This window comes from Trichechus manatus, unplaced genomic scaffold (genome assembly GCF_000243295.1).
Source record: "Trichechus manatus latirostris isolate Lorelei unplaced genomic scaffold, TriManLat1.0 scaffold00039, whole genome shotgun sequence".
NCBI classification, from domain to species: domain Eukaryota; kingdom Metazoa; phylum Chordata; class Mammalia; order Sirenia; family Trichechidae; genus Trichechus; species Trichechus manatus.
This window is the reverse complement of record NW_004443975.1, coordinates 6,270,486-6,288,452: the sequence shown is the minus strand read 5'-3', so window position 1 is coordinate 6,288,452 and position 17,967 is coordinate 6,270,486.

The window sequence follows — 17,967 nt, the reverse complement described above, 5'->3', positions numbered from 1 at the left end:
TAGTGGAGGCACAGCTCATTCCCAAGCGATTCTCCTCACTCTGCCCGCAGACAAGGGCAGTTCTGCCATGACCTCTCACTTTTAAAATGCTCACCTTCATGTCCCCCCAACTCTAAGGGATATGTATGGAGTTCTCTTAAGGGCCTTTGGCAATTCCTGTTGATTGCCCTGAGGTGAGGAGGAAGGACCCTCATCCCTTCCTCTGTGGTGGAATGGAGAGAGGGGACACAGGGCACAATTCCAATGAAAGTGTTCATAAGGTTAGAAGAGGGTAATCTAATGCTGGTGGAACTGGCTGGGATCCCCCCTTCACAAGGCCTGCGTAGATGGTCTAGTTTAGCCAGTAGCTCACTTGACAAAGTGGAGGGACTTGGCACCTGTTGTTTAATATTTGGCCTTTGTTGAAACTCTGACAATGAAAAGAGTTACATTTAACACCTGGATTCAACAATTGATACTTTATTTGTAAATTCCTTAAAAATTTCCCAAACTAAGTTATTGCATGAACTTACAAGCAATAAAAATACAGCCTGTTAAAATGAAAAGTAATTATTTTATAATTAGAAATACAATTTAAAATAATTTAGTATGGCCTTCATTTCTGTTAATCCAAATTAGTAAGATTTTTTTTCTTTTTTAAATTTTATTCATTTTGTTGTTGTGAGACTGTGAGACATGCTAAGTGTCTTAAACTGTGAGAGAATAAATTTCTCTTCGGTAAAGCCATCCACTCATGGTATTTCTGTTATAGTAACACTAGATAACACAGAATTTGCTACTGAGAGTGGGGTGCTGCTCTAACAAATACCTAAATGTGGAAGTAGTTTTGAAACTGTGAATGGATAGAGGCTGGAAGAGTTTTAAAGTGCCTAATAGTAAAAGCCTAGATTGCCTTGAAGAGACTATTGGTGGAATTATGGACATCAAAGACAATTCTGTGAGAACTCAGAAGGAAGTGAGAGCTGTTACACTGGAGATGGTGCAGATGATGAGAAGCAGTAGCAGAGAAATGGCAGCAGCAGAACGAGGAGACCAGTTCCCTCCAATTTCTCCCATTTGTAATGGAAATGTCTAGCTTGTGACTGTTCCATCATTGTACTTTGGAAGCAGATAACTTGTATTCTAGATTTCATAGATGAAAGGGAATTTTTGGATTTTGGACTTGGAGTTGATTTAAGAATTTTGCAATGATATTATGGGGTGAATGTGTTTTACATGTGGCAAGGACATGAATTTTAGGGGACCAAAGGGTGGAATGTTATGAATTGAATTGTGTCCCCCCAAAAAATATGTGTCAACTTGGCTAGTTCATGATTCCCAGTATTGTGTGACTGTCCATTATTTTGTCATCTGATGTGATTTTCCTATGTGTTGTAAATCCCACCTCTATGAAGTTAATGAGAAGGAATTAGCGGCAGTTATGTTAATGAGGCAGGACTCAATCTACAAGATTAGGTTGTGTCTTAAGTCAATCTCTTTTGAGATATAAAAGAGAGAAGTGAGCAGAGAGACAGGACAACCTCATACCAGCAAGAAACAAGAGCCAGGAGAATAGCACATCCTTTGGACCCGGGTTCCCTGTGCTGAGAAGCTCCTTGACCAGAGAAGATTGATGACAAGGACTTTCCCTCAGAACCGACAGATAGAAAAAGCCTTCCCCTGGAGCTGACGTCCTGAATTCGGACTTCTAGCCCTCTAAACTGTGAGAGAATAAAATTCTGTTTGTTAAAGCCATCCGCTTGTGGTATTTCTGTTATAGCAGCACTAGATAACTAAGACAGAATTTGGTGAAAGAAGTTGAATTGGCAAATGTTGTGTTATCTATATTTTTACAATAATAATAATAAAAAAGACTATTTCGTAGTAGTGTCATGTACTTCCTGTTTCTTACTTTTGAAATTGGTTAGTTGGTTGAGGTGGCATCACCTGACCCTTCCATTTTAAAGTTCCTTACCAGCCTTTCACCTGATGGTTTTAGTGGCCATTGATGATTGTTTCCTAAATCCATTATTTCATTAGTGGCCGCCATTCCTTCTGGGTTTATTAACTTACTTCTATAAAGAAGAACTTTCCTTCATCAACTATTTGGCTACCTTGAAATGCAGGCTGTATAGGAAAGCAGGATAAATGCTTGCTTCTTTCCTTTCATCTAATAATTATCAGCATAATGTGTTGGTACTCTAGTGTTATGGATTGAATTGTGCCCCCTAAAAGATAACTTGAAGTCCAAATCCCTATACCTGTGAATGTGACCTTGTTTTTCTTCTGTTACCTGTTAAGTTAAACCAGGTCATACCAGAGTTGTATGGGTCCTAATCCTAATCCCTTCCGTGGTGTTTTATAAAAGGGGGAGAACAGACAGAAAGTCATACACAGGGGAAGACGCCATGTGAAGATACATGTATAAGCCAAGAAACACCAAGAAATGCCTGGAGCTACCAGAAGCTGAAGGAGCCCCTAGAGCTCACAGAGAGAGAGAAAGAGAGAGAGCATAGCCCCGCTGATGCTCTAAATTCAGATTTCCAGTCTCCAGAGCTTGAGGAAGCAAATTCCTGTTATTTAAAACCTCCCACTTTGTGGTATTTTGTTATGGCAGCCCTAGGAAACTAAGACACTTAGCAGCCTTGAAAGATAACCAATAAGGAAGTTTTTTTTTTTTTTTTGGGGGGGGGGCTGAAATCATTGTGAACTGTTGGATTTCTATTATTTTGTTGTTTTATAATCCATTGCAATCATTATTCTTTTTGATGCTCAAATTGTCCCATCTTTGGCCAGGACACAAAAGATGTTCCTGGAACATCTTGTACATTTTCTGCCCCAGACCTGGAATCAACTATTTCTTCAAAGAGCCTTGTTTTTTTTTGAATGGGTCTAGTATTGGGAGAACCCTGGTGGTGCAGTGATTAAGCACTCAGCTGCTAACTGAAAGGTCAATGGTTCAAACCCAACAAATGCTCCATGGGAGAAAAGAATTGGCAATCTGCTCCTGTAAAGATTACAGCCTAGGAAACCCTATGGGGTAGTTCTACTCTGTCCTGTAGGGTCTCTATGAGTCAGAATCAACTTGAGGGCACACGACAACAATACCTGTGGGTGTAATCCCATTTGGGAATAGAGTTTTCTTTGTTATGTTAGCAAGGCCACATCAGTGTAGGGTGTGTCTTAAACCAGTCACTTGAGATACAGTGAAACCTGTGAGAGCCAGAACTCAAAGAGACTCTGTTTTTCTGGGTCTCAAAAGTTTTCCACCTTTGACAGGGTGCAGCCTTACCACTTTCCTATTGCTCATTTTAGTGGAAAATATTTTAATTTTCCCTCTCTGACAGGTTTATGCCATACAAAGGTTCCGGCTTTCACAGGTTTTACTGTGTAAAAAGAGCAGATTGTACACAGAAGCAAGGAAGCACAGATGATGGAAGATCGATGCCACGCGACATGAAGATCTCCAAGGAACCAAGGAACAGAAGCTGAAAAGAGACAAGGACCTTCCTCCAGAGTCAACACAGAGAGACAGGCTTCCCCTAGAGCTGGCACACTGAATTCGGACTTCTAGCTTCCTAAACTGAGAAAATAAATTTCTGTTCATTAAAGCCACTCACTTGTGGTATTTCTGTTATAGCAGAACTAAGAAACTAAGACAGAGAGACTGGATTTTGGCTCTGGGGGTGAGGCACGGGGTCCCTAAAGAACACTCGGGCTCACGGAAAAGCCGTGGTATCCAGCTGAGCGGATTTCTATAGCTGTGACCTTCCAAACATGGATGGTCCTGCCCGTTTCTCCTTTTCTCTTTCCTTTCTTCACAGTCAATCAGCATTCCACCCCTTTGTCCTCAAGATGCTATAATTACAGCGTGAAGGACATGTGACTCCAGGTATCTGTAATGAATCAATATGTGAAATCTCAAAAAATAACCAGGTATGTAATTCTAATTCACTTTAACAAATGTACCAGTAGTCCCTGACTTACGATGTATTTGGGTTATGACAAACTGCATTCGTTGTTGTTAGGTGCTTTCCAATTGATTCCAACTCATAGTGACCCTATGTACAACAGAACTAAACGCTGCCCGGCCCCACATCATCCTCACAATCATAGTTATGCTTGAGCCCATTGTTGCAGCCACCACGTCAGTCCATCTTGTCGAGGGACTTCCTCTTTTTCATTGACCTTCTACTTTACCACACACGATGTCCTCCTAATAACATGTCAAAAGTACGTGAGACAAAGTCTCGCCATCCTTGCTTTCAATGAGCATTCTGGCTGTACTTCTTCCAAGACAGATTTGTTTGTTCTTCTGGTAGTCCATGGCATAGTCAATATCCTCCTCCAACACCACAATTCAAAGGCATCAGTTCTTCTTCAGTCTTCCTTATTCTGCACTTAGGACTGTCTTTTTTTTTCTTACAACTTATTGTTAGTAATATGTACTACATACAGTGCTGCAGCACGTAATTTATTGATGTTATCCTTCTCAGATGTTCACTCACAGACTTTCAAAGGTTGGATTTATAACTGATAATAAAAGGCAATAATAATGAAAATTAAAAAAAAGAGATATTTAACTTCAGTCAGAACCTACTTAAAATGGAGTTATTGGAACAGAACCCTGGGTAAGTTGAGGACTACCGGTATGCACATAAAAACACATGGACACCATATCATACTTTTGGGGATGGCTGGAGAGGTATGGAAAAATGAAATAATAATTAGAGTTCAAGGTTAAGATTTACTGTTGTATTATCTGCTGCAGCCTTGTAGAAACATTCTAAACCTTGAAGCATCTTTTTTCTCAGCCTGTGAAAAATTCACCAGCTTTTTATTTTCTTAGCAACATAAAGCCTCTGAGGTCCATGATTTATTAACAAAGTGTGTATAACCTGTTCTTCCCCTTTGAGAAAAGATAAGCAACCATTATAGGAGATCGACTCTTTCTCACTTAAGATGCAGATGTGCCAAGTTTAGCCTAAAAACAAAAAAAAAAAAACCTGATTCCGACTCATAACAACCCTACAGGACAGAGTAGAACTGCTCCATAGGGTTTCCAAGGAGCAGCTGGTGGATTCGAATTGCCAACCTTTTGATTAGCAGCCATAGCACTTAACCACTGGGCCACCAGGGCTCCATAGTTTAGCCTAAGCTCGTATGAATAAAATCCCATGAACAGCAGCCCTTTCCACACTCCAGTCCAGTCGCCGTTGAGTTAACCCTGACTCAGGGCGACCCCGCTGTGTGTCAGAGTAGAACTGTGCTCCATAGGGTTTTGAATGGCTGGTTTTCTGGTGATGGCCAGGCCTTTCTTCTGAGGTGCCTCTGGGTAGACTTGAACCATCAACCTTCTGGTTAGTAGTGAGCATGTTAACTAAAGACAGTTCTTGGTCACAATTCTGTCTCCTAGCCTCTCTGTTGCTTCAAAGTCTTGGCCCTTCAAAGAACTTCTCTCACTCCTCATTGGCACTCCAAGGGTGGCTGGTCCGGGTCAGCCTGTGTTATTCTCAATCCTCACAGAGCTGAGTGACATGTTAGAGGAGATTCTGATTAGCACTCGAGTGTTTCTCCCCCTCCACCAAGGTGTATCATCTCTTATTAGAAGATCACTCTGAAACTTTCCAACTTCCATTCTCCACACACAGGGCCCTGAGACTTCGTTATAATGACTTAAATTTATTTTAAAGGAGGAGAAATCTACAGTATTTTCAGTATCTACACTGTACTTACATGTTGAACCTAACTTTCCAAATAAAACTGGGAGTTGTTTCATCCAGCACTGGCATGTACTTATGTCGATTGTCGTCAAAGGACAATGAATAATGACTTGCTTTATCCTGATACCCGCAGTTTTGCATAAACATTTAAAATCTCCCTTCACCAGTGCAAGCACAGATGCTGCAGGTAACGAATTGCACACCCTAGTGGCCAACCTGAGTAATTCTCACTACAATGTTAACTTTAAAGGGAAGTGTAAAAACAAAGATACAAAACCCGCTGTGTGTTCGTGTTGCTGTGAGAAGATGCCACAAATTCTGCCACTCACTTTGTTCATATTTTTTTAAAACTTTTTGTTGGAAAATAAAACACAGATACAGAAAGCCATAAAACAAATCATTATAAGGTGAACACACCCTTGTAACTACTACCTACTCAGGTCAAGAAATAGAATTTTGCCAGCCACCAAGAAGACCCTCCATATGCTCTGTCCTAGTCGTATCTAAGGTAATCACTTGCTATGTTCCTTTATAGTTCTGTTGCCCTAGTGAATACCTCGGAGCGCTATAGTTTAGTCTCATCCATTTTTAAAATATAATATGACTTTTAAGTTTGTTTAAATTTACAAGTTCCCCCTTGATCCTTTTCTTGCAGTTCAACATGTTCTGAATTTTCTACAAGTTCGCAGCTGGATCCAGGGGCTTGATCAGGCTCAGGTTAAATCCTTTTGTTAAGACTATAGGTGGTGATGTGATCTTGAATCAGGAGGCTCAAGGTCTGGTTGACTCTTTTTTGTTATGTTAGTGGCCATGGATACTTAATACCTAAACCCATTAGCTCACTGGGAGTAGCAAAAATGGTAATAACCTAATTCTATAATTTCTTTTTCATTTATTAGTTGGAATACTTTCAAAAGGAGGTGTTTCCTCTCAGCTACCATTTAGTTACCCAATGGTACAATTTATATAGGAAAGGCAGGAAGAATGCTTGATTCTTTCCCATTATTTACCAGTTTTTCAAGGTAAAGAATTTGTTGCATGCCCGGCTACCACCACTGACTGCTCTGACTGGGATCACAAAAGAGGGTCCTGGACAGAGCTGGAAAAGGATGTAGAACAGAATTCTAACTCACACATGAAAAGAACAGATATACTGGCCTGACAGACTGAAGAAACCCTGAGAGTATGGCCTCCGGACACCCTTTTAGCTCAGTGGCGAGGCCCCTCCCGAAGTTCACTGTTCAGCTGGGGATTGGACAGCCTCATAAAACAAAACAGGACTAATAAGGCACAGCAGTCCAGGGAGAAGGACTAGAAGGCAGGAGGGGACAGGAAAGCTGGAGATAGGGAACCCAAGGTTGAGAAGGGACAGTGTTGACATGTCATGGGGTTGTTAACCATTGTCATAGGGCAATATGTCTACTAACTGTTTAATGAGAAACTATTTGTTATGCAAACCTTCATTTAAGGTACAAAAAAAAAAAAAAAAGAATTATCTATGTGAGATCAAACTGACAACAGCAAGTCAAAAGGTTTGATGGGAAGCCTAGGGGGGAGTGAGTTGAAGATAATGGTGGTGGAATAATTTGGAAAAGGATAGTGAGAATAGCAGCACAACTGGAAGAATGTGATCGATGTCACTGAATTGTACATGTAGAAACTTTTGAAATGGTGTAACTTTGGCTATGTATGTTTTCACCAAAAAAAAGATCCTCAAGGTCGAGAAGGGAGAGTAGTGTTGACGTGTCGTGGGGTTGTTAACCAATGTCATAAAACAATATGTGTACTGACTGTTTAATGAGAAACTATTTGTTCTGTAAACCTTCATCTAAAGTACAATAAAAAAAATTTTAAAAAAAGAATTTGTTGCCTAACATCCTGCAAATGTGATGATTTACTCTTTATACTGAAATATAATTATGAACTAATGGATTTAAACGTATTTTATCAATTTCAATGCCTTGGAATTATTGAAGCATAAATTGTCCTTTTTTTGGCAAGTGGATGCCTTTTCAGATTGGCTCCTGAATGCTTTTTACATAACCCTAGTGGTCTTGCATAGCTTCATTGCTACCTAATATGACAGAATTATATGACAAGGCTCAATTTGTACACCTCTTACACCAATCCAGAAGCCAGCCATTTCTTTAAGAAGCTGTGTTGGTATTTTTTTTTTGTTTCTGGGCCTTTTCTGTGGAGACTGTGTTTAGAATAGAAATACCTCAGGAGTTCATATAGATACTTCAAATTTAAATTCAGTACTATAAGGTTTTTATTTAACCTCTTCTATCTTACACCTGTATGCTCTTTCTTCCAAACTGAGAATATGATTCCTAAAAAAAAAAAAAAAGCATACTAGGATAGAATATCCCGTCTTTACTCATTTGCTTTATCCTGTATTACCCACACACCGCTCTCAGAGTAACAATCTTAATACTACTACCACCAATACACTTACTAAAAATAGTTAAAGAAAATCTTTTTTTCGCATATGCCCCTCCCATTCTTGCCCAGTTTTTGAAACCAGCTGTACCATAGCTACAATTTCAGAGCACATGGCCATTACAAAGGATACTTTCTTCCTTTTAACCTTCATTTAGTCTGAATCCCACACGTAACTCTCCATTTCATGGTTACCATTAGTCTCTGTTTTGATGTCTTGCCAGCAAAAGCCCTGCTCATGTCAGGTTCACTTTCTCCGTAAACAGAGGAGGAAAAACCTGAGCAGTGTTTTTCATTGCGTCCATGTTCAGGTGGTTTACAAATAGCAGGTAACATTTCATAGTGCCTACTAAATAAAATTCAGCCTCCAATTCTGTGCTCTTACCCGTAAGCGCCGGAGAACTTCTCGTTTATGATTCCTTACGCAGCCTTTGTGGTGGTAGTTGGTGGTGGCGAAGACAGTGAGAGGGAAAGAGAAGGCCACTCTCTCCCTTCCGTTAACCTAGACCAGGGTTTTTCCACCTCAGCAATACTGACCCTTTAGACAGGCTAAGTCTTTGCTGTGGGGGTTGTCCTCTGCCTTGCAGAATGTTTAGCAGCATCCTTGTCCTCTCCCCACCAGAGACCAGTAGCACCCCTTCCCCATGGATTGGGCACACTGTAAGTTTAAGCAGTTAACCACTGAGTAAAGTGGGCAAAAGTGAATGGTTCAGTGGTAGAATTCTCATCGTTCATGCAGGAGGCCTGGGTCAGAGTTCCCCGGCCAGTGCACCTCATGGGCAGCCACCAACAGTCTGTCACTGGAGGCTAGCGGGTTGCTCTGATGCTGAATAGGTTTCAGTGGAGCTTCCAGACTAAGATGATCTAGGAAGAAAGGCCTGGCAATCTAGTTCCAAAAATCAGCCTATGAAAACCCTATGGGTCACAATGGTCCGATCCCATTGTGCACGGGGTCATCATGAGTCGGGGGCCGCCAACTTGATGGTGCTAACAACAAAACAGTCAGTAAAAGGGACTTATTGTAGGGTACAAAGTCCAGACTGTTGCTAGCTCATCTTTAAACAACATTAAAATTCTTTGAAATTAAAATTTGTGCCATGTGACAGAGAGTTAACTTTGTAATAATTATCACCACAATAATAATAGCTAATATCTGTATCGCATAATATTCATACAATTCACAAAACACTTCACTTACACTATTAAGTGAACTGTTGTTGTTGTTGAGTGCTATGGGGTTGATTTCAACTCATAGCGACCCCATGTGACAGAGTAGAACTGCCACATAGAGTTTTCTTGGCTATAATCTTTATGGAAGCAGATCTCCAGGTCTTTCCTCCTGTGGAGCCTCCGAGTGGGTTCGAACTGCCAACCATTTGATTAGCAGCTGAGAGCTTAATTGTTTGTGCCACTAAGTAGGGGTTATTAAATTCCTATTTCAAGTGTCTTGGATGAGGTCAGAAGAACAGTAAGAGGCAGAATAAAGCCCTTGACCAAGTCCTCACCTTCACTGACTGTGTCTTGGATAATTTTTATCCTTAATGCACAAGGAGACACACACATTCACACATACACCCTTTTCTTGCTGCTAACCTTACGGAATGCTTCTTAAATTTTTTATATTACTTACTTTTATTCCAGAATAAACCAGGAATCGGCCATTATGAGACTCGTGGTGCTATTGCATATCTTACCACCAGATGTCGCCATAGTACACTTGCAAGTGTTTCTTCCATTGGTGAATTCCTTTTTACTAATTCCTCCAAGAAATGCTATTTCAGCTAATTCTAAATAAGTGTATCATGCAACTCAAAACAACCCAAAGAGCATGATGAGGATTGAAGAGGTGAAGAGGGTGATGTTGTGAGAACATCAATGAAATAGGAACCAGGGGAAAGGAGATTTTTTTCCCATTTTGCAGATGACTTTACATGTTAACAGGAAGGCAGATACTTGCACAGTGTCTATAATATTTCCTTATTGTGGTTTTAAAATGATGTAGATATAAAATTAATTGTTGTTGTTAGGTGCGGTCAAGTTGGTAACAACTCATAGCGACCTCATGTACAACAGAATGAAACTCTGCCCAGTCCTGAGCCATCCTCACAGTTATTGCTATTTTGAGCCCATTGTTGCAGCTACTGTGTCAATGTATCTCATTGAGGCTCTTCCTCTTTTTGGCTGACTGACTACTTTACCAAGCATGATGTCCTTTTCCAGGGACTGGCCCCTCCTGATAACATGTCCAAAGTATATGAGATGAAGTCACGCCATCCTTGCTTCTAAGGAGCATAGATTTGTTTGGTCTTCTGGCAGTCCATTGTATATTCAAGATTCTTCGCGAACACAGTAATCCAAATGCATTAAGTCTTCTTCGGTCTTCCTTCTTTATTGTTCAGCTTTTGCATGCATATAAAATTAATTAATGCCCTTTAAAAATTGCTTTTGGGTAACTTATTATTGAGATGGTTACTAAGTATTACAGAGTCCTGAGATGGAGGGTGGGGGAAGTGTGGCATGATACTAAAGAAATACAAGGCAGTTTCTTCTTTCAAGAAACTTACCATCTGCCCATGGAGATAAAAATACACCTGTGGAAACAAAGTATAAAAGGCAGCTTGTGAACAAGTACCAAAACGATCATAAGGGCTCTGCTATAGGTTGCGTTCCCCGGAAATTAGGCTCTGAGAAAAGCTTAGTGTGTAGAATATTCCTTAAGGAGACCACTTGAGGTCCACACCGGTGGAACAAGGGGACAGAGCAGGAGTAGGCAGAACAAGCGGTGATGTAGGTCCAGTGATAGCAGTGACAGAGCCCACGGGGAGCTTTGGATCAAGAGTGGCTCTTCAGAGTCACCTTGAGTTGGGCCGAGATGGCTGGGCCTTTATACTTGGCAAATATCAGCCTTGGATGTGGGCCACCCAGAACAGGACATGACTTCAGACTAGGAAGCTGTCTGTCAGGGAGCGGCACTCGAGCAGTCGAGGCAATAAATCCTTCCTTGAAGATGGGGATCTGGGTTGGGTCATCATGGTGTCCACCACAGGATACAAGAAGTTGCTGTCATAGAAGAGATGGAGATATGTGGGCAGATGTAGGGAAGCACCTGAGGTCAGTGGGCTGGGTGGGAGGGTAAATGAAAAGAGGCATTTTCTGAGAAGGGATCAGGATGCGGCTGACCCAGAGTCAGGCAAAGGCAGATGTGCCAGAGAAGGCTGACTGAAGAGTGTTCATATTCTTAATCTGCGCTTCCTGTCTTGCTGGTTCCTGTGGTGTTGGAAGTGAGTAGATTGAGTTGGGAAATAGGAGAGAAGGGGAGAAGATTGTCACACCGTTTGCCTCTAAGGCTGTTTTATGCTCAACGACTCTGGCTGTTGCTACCTCAGAATTAAATCTGACTTTGAAAGTGGCCTGTCACAAGAAATGAGATGGTCAGTTGGCACTCCAGTTTCTGACTTGATTCTTCAGGTCTCATTCTTGCTGCTGGAACACCACGGGCAAATGACATCATGTTTTGCTATGACTTTCCCACTTGAATTAATTGTTAGTGAATCAGTAATGTCTTAGAGATCATATAAATTTTAGACGTAGCCATGGTTTCTGCTGCGTTGTTTCAGATTATGTGAAGTTACATACGCCTCTCCTAGGGTTCAAAGACAATATACATTCTGGAGAAAGTGATAATGAACCATAAGCGTTTATTGTTGCTTTGAAATGAAGCTTGTTTATTATTTTTTTCATCTATTATAAAGATAATACATGCTACTATTTGAAAATTACGACATGGCAGAAAAGTATAAAGAATAACATGGAAAATGACGAGAAATAGCCCACCACCCATAAGCATTTAGTGTATTTTTACATATATTTTTCATACATTTAGTATACAGACACGCACGCACGCACACATATCCATACATTTGAGTTAGAATCAGGATGTATTTATAGTTTTGTACCTTTGTTTTTTCTTCACATTATATTGTAAGCATTTCCGTGTCATCAAGTATTTTTCAAAAACTCAGTTTATAAAGATTGTATAACATTCCATCAGTGGTTAAACCGTAATTTATTCAGCCCTCCTCTTACCAGATACTCGGGTTGTATAATTTTTTTTTTGTTATTGTATATACCACTATCATGAGCATTCTTTGTATACATCTCTGATAATTTCCTTACTATAATAGTAAGATCTCTTAGTTGCAAATGACAGAAGCCTAACCCAAACTAGCTTAAGCAAAAAACACGGAATGTATTTGCTCACATAATGGACAGGGAGGAGCTGAGCCCTGCCTGAATTCCTGACCCGCAAAATCAGGAAGGGTAACAAAACAGTTGTTTTAAGCCATTACATTTTAAGCCAGTTAAGTTTTGGTGTGGTTTGTTACACAGCAAAAGATAACTGGGAAACATTGTTGCATGAAGTTGATGTATATTTGTTATGGATTTAATTGTATCTCCCCAAAATACGGATTGGAATCTTCACCTCTGCATCTGCGGATATAATCCTGTCTGGAAATAAGGCTTTCTTTGTTATGTTAATGAGGCCCTATCAGCGTAGGGCGTGTCCTAAACCTAATCAATTTTCAGTTATAGGAACAGCATAGACACAAAGACAAGGAAGCACAAACGGGGGAAGATAGATGCCATGTGAAGACTGCCAAGGAACTGAGGAAAGCTGGGGCTGCAAAAACTGAAGGAAACAAGAATCTTCCTTCAGAGCCAACAGAGAGAGTCTTCCCTGTAGCTGGCACCCAGATTTCAGACTTCTAGCCTCCTCAGCTGTGAGGAAATAAACTTCTATTCTTTAAAGCCACCCACTTATGGTATTTTGCTTCAGCAGCTCTAGGTAACTAAGACAATACTATTCCATTGTGTGAGTATAGCACAAGTTATTTATGTATTTTCCTGTCAGTGGGTTTTCGGGTTGTTTCCAGGGTTTTGCTATTTATTATCAGCAATGCTATTATGAACATTTTTGTACATATCCCTTGGTGTACAAGTGCAAGCGTGTCCTTGGGTGTATATCTAAAAGTGGAATTGCTGGGTCATACAGTATATAAATGTTTAACTTTACAAGATTATTTACCAGAGTGTGTCTACCAATACATGCTCCTGCTAGCAGTGTGTAAGAGAGCCTCTGATCCACATCCTCTCTAACATTTAGCATCGTCAACCATAATTTGTGTCCTTTGAATGTGGATAAGATGTTATCACAGTATGGTTTTGATAAGTATTTCCCTGATTGCTAATGAGATTGAACATTCTTCACATATTTATTAGCCATATGTGTTTCCTCTTCTCTGAAATGTCTGCTCATATCTTTTTCCCATTTTTTTTTCTACTGGGTTATTTGTCCCCCCTCCCCTTTTTTGTTGTTGTTGTTTATTGATTTGTTGGAGCTCTTCACATGTGTTTTATACCAATCATTTGTACTAATTTGTTGCAAATATCTTCTCCTAGCTCGTAAGTAGTTTTTTTCAATTTTCTTAAGATGTCTTTTGGTGAATAGACATTTTAAATTTTAATCTAGTCACATTTATCAACCTTTTAATTATTTTTTTTATGGTGTAAAGGTCCCTGGTGGCACAAATGGTTTGCACGCGACTACTCATCTAAAGATTGGTGGTTTGAACTTCCCCAGCAGCGCTGCAGAAGAAAGTCCTGGTGATAAGCTTCCGTAAAGATAACAGCCGGGAAAACTCTACGGAGCTCAGTTCTACTTTGTAACACGTGGAGTCACCATGAGTCCAAATCAACTCGATAACAATGGGTTTTGTTTTGTTTTTACTATTTGCATCTTGTTTAAGAAATTTGTCCCTACCTCAAGGTCCAAAATATATTCACCTAACATTGTTCATGCTTAAGTCCTTGGTGCCCCTGGAGTTTATTTTTGCACGTAGAGGGTAGGGCTCTAATTTCATTTTTGAGTGTGTGAGTACTCATTTTTTCCCAGCTCCATATATTGACTAGAGACTCCTTTCCCTGCTGACCTGCCACCCTACCTCTATCAGGTACTGAAGTTCTGTGTGGTTGTGGTTGACTTCCTGACTTTTATTTACTATAAAAGAGATAATTAGCTGGCTCTCTATTCTATTTCCCTGGTCACTTGGTCTATCACTGCACTAAACCACACTGTCTCAATAAATAGACACATAATAAATCATGATATCCGGTGAGGGAAATTCCTCACCCCCGAGGTGTCTTGACTACTCTTGGCCTTTTACTTATCTATATAAATTTTAGAACCAGCTTATTAACTTCCAAGGAGTCCTGGTGGTGCAGTGGTTAAGGGCTTGGCTGCTAACTGAAAGCTGAGTGGTTGGAACCCACCAGCAGCCTTTTAGGAGAAAGCTGTGGCAGTCTGCTTGTGTAAAGGTTTACAGCCTTGGAAACCTCATGGGGCAGTTCTACTTTGTCCTGTAGGGTCGCTGTGAGTCAGAATTGACTTGATGGCAATGGTTATTAATTTCCATGAAAAAGTCTGTTGGTATTTTGGTTGTAACTATGTTAAGACCACAGATAAATCATGGAGAATTGACAATCTTACGGTATTAAATCTAAATATTAAATATTAAATCTAGTCCATGAACATGGTATCTCTCTTCGTTTACTTACTTATTTCTTTTAAGCCTTTCAGGATTTTATAATTCCCCTCATGGGTCTTTGATTTTTTATTTGTAAAAGAAATATTGGAGCCATTTCCAGTTATAAATATTCCTGATTCTACATATTCTGCCATCTAAACTCAATGATAAATTATGCTATCGCTACTGTTCCTATTTTGTTCTGCCACCTTCCTTGTAGGACCCATTTCAGAGTCATGTCTGGCCATTCTGTTGTTAGCCATCTTGTGTTCATATTCATTTCAGGGAAATTATAATACCACCAACATAATTTTAATATTGTTATAACTGTGGGCCCTAGAGACAGCTGAGTTTCAAGGGACCGTGAGCTGGTCAGTATATGGTGGGCTTAAGTTGGCAGTACATTTTCCAAGTAAGTTTCTTTTTCGCTACAGAATTCATTTTGAAATCTTGAAAGCCAGTCATGCAAAGGCTCATTTTCAGCTCCACACTTGCCTGAAGTGAATGCTGATGCCTTTTAACCAGGGTGAAGTGCTCCAGAGAGGCCTTCTTTAGGCAGGTGAATTTGAGAAAAACAAGAAAACACAGAGCCAGCTAATTATCTTTTATAGTAAATATAACTATAATAGAAGTCCTCCTCTCCAATGCAAGGAGGATCAGTAGTTGGTGAGTTAATTTTAAAAAGTCAGTTAAGTGGGAAATTAAAAAGAAAAGATCCATGTCAAACATTTTAACCTAAAACACACAAATGCTGTGTTTTGTGAATCTCTTAAGGTGAGGCCAAAGCTTTCTCTCTGAGTGTGGATCTGCTGATTGGAGTTTCGTGTAGACTTTCCTGTGTAAACTACACTCATAATTTATCATTAGCAGTATCCACTTTGGTGTCCCTGGGTAGTACAGTCAACGCACTTGGCTGCTAATCAAAAGGTTGGCTGTTTGAGCCCGCCCAGAGGCACCTCAGAATAAAGGCCTGACAATCTACTTCTGAAAAATCAGACACTGAAAACCCTATGGAGCACAGTTCTACTCTGCACACATGAGGACAGCATGAGTGGGAAATGACTGAAAGTCAATGGGTTTAGGATTGGTTTAGGGTCTAGTCCAGGGTCCCTGAGTGGTGCAAACCTGGTGATATGTTTCTGTAAAGATTACAGCAGTTTTGTTGAGGCCATTTAGTTACAGCCAAACACCTCATAGGATTTGTGTCCTGGGTTTGGAGGTTTAGGTCATAATTTTGACCTAATCAACTGGCCTAACATTGTTTCTCAGCACTTCTGTTCTACCTCCTAGTTGTTAGCCTAGCGCCTGGTGTCCTAGAAGCTAGCAAGCGGCTGTCCAAGGTACAACTATAAGTCGTCATTCAACTGGAGCAGCAGAGGAAGAAGGAGAGTCATGAATTGGAGGAGGAAACAGATTTCGTGTCTGGTTACCTTCATGAACACCTGCCTCCTTTGCCATGAGACCAGGACAAGATGATGCCCAGCCACCAGTACTGATCATTTTAATAAAAGATTCTGTAGAAGAATCCCTATCAAAGGAGGTAGAATGTGGAAAAGATTTCAAATTCTCATGGAATCCAGACTGGAGCCATTGAGCCTGGATGAACCTCTGAAAATATTCCTTGTGATAAACTTTGAACTTTTTAAACTTTAAGCCTTAAACTAAAACTATCCCCTGAAGTCTTTGAACCAACAAATAGTTGAGCTTAATAAGTAAGTTATGCCTGCCTTGAGCATTGTGCTCTTTTAAAGAATCGCCTATGTGAGATCAAATTGATAACCCAAAAAATCAAACCAAATTCATTGCCGCAGAGTTGATCCCAACTCATAGTGACCCTCTAGGACAGAGTAGAACTCCATTTCCAAGGAGCACCTGGTGGATTTGAACTGCTGACTTTCTGGTTAACAGCCAAGCTCTTAACCACTGTGTCACAGGGCTCCAAATTGATAACAGCAACTCAAAAGTTTAGATGAGAATGATGGTGGAACAATCTGGAGAACAATGGCAAGAATGTTTGTACAACTTGAAGAATGTAATCAATATAATTGAGTTGTACACGTAGAGATTGTTGAAATGGTGTGTATGATTGTATATATTTTCACTAAAAAACAAAACAAGACACAGCAGTTCTACTCTGTAACACATGGGGTTTCCATGAGTTGGTACCGTGAGTCAGAATCAACTTGATAGCAATGGGATTAGTTTTTCTTTGGACTCCAACAGAGCAATAATCATGAAGATGGCACAGGACTGGGCAATGTTTCATTCTGTTTACATAAGGTGGCCACGAGTTGGAGCCAACGCAACTATCAGCAATAACAAGGGTCTAGTCCAGGCCATAGTCAACACTCAGGAGTGTGGCCCACCAAAATTTTTTTAAACAGCTTTATTGGGATATAATTCACATACTCTTCAATTTGCCAATTTAAAGCGTGTAATTCAATGGGTTTTAGTATATGCTGAGTTGGGCAACCATCCTCACGATCAATTTTAGGACATTTTTATCACCCTAAAAGAAACCACATACCCTCTAGCTATCACTCCCTCATTCTTCCATCTGCACCCCACCCCTTACCCCTAGGCAACCACCAATCTGCTTTCCATCGCTATTGATTTCCCTTAGTGTGAACATTTCATATAAATGGAATTGTATAATATGTGGTCTTTGGTGCCTGGCTGCTTTAGCTTATCTTAATGTTTTCACGACTCCTCCACGTTGTAGCAGTATCAGTAATTCATTCCTTTTTACGGTTAAATAATACTCCATCGTGTGGATATATTCTAGTAACCAGTTGCCTTCTAGTCAATTCCAACTCTGATTCATGCCAACCGCATGTGTCTCAGAGTAGAACTGTGCTCCATAGGGTTTTCAATAGCTGATTTTTTCATAGATCACCTGGCCTTTCTTCCAAGGCACCTCTGGGTGAACTCAAACCTCCAACCTTTAGCTTAGCACCTGAGCGTGTTAACTGTTTTCACCACTCCGGGACTCCTCTTTATCAATAAACCAGAAAACCAAACCTGTTGCCATCGAGTCAATTCCAACTCATAGTGACCCTATAGGATGGAGTAGAACTGCCCCATAGGGTTTCCAAGGAGCGACTGCTGGATTTGAACTGCCAACCTTTTGGTTAGCAACTGAGCTCTTAACCACTGCAACACCAGGGCACCCTCTTTTCTAATCCCTGCCACTGGACGGTTTGCACAGGACCAAGTTCTTTCTCTGAACATTTAAAACA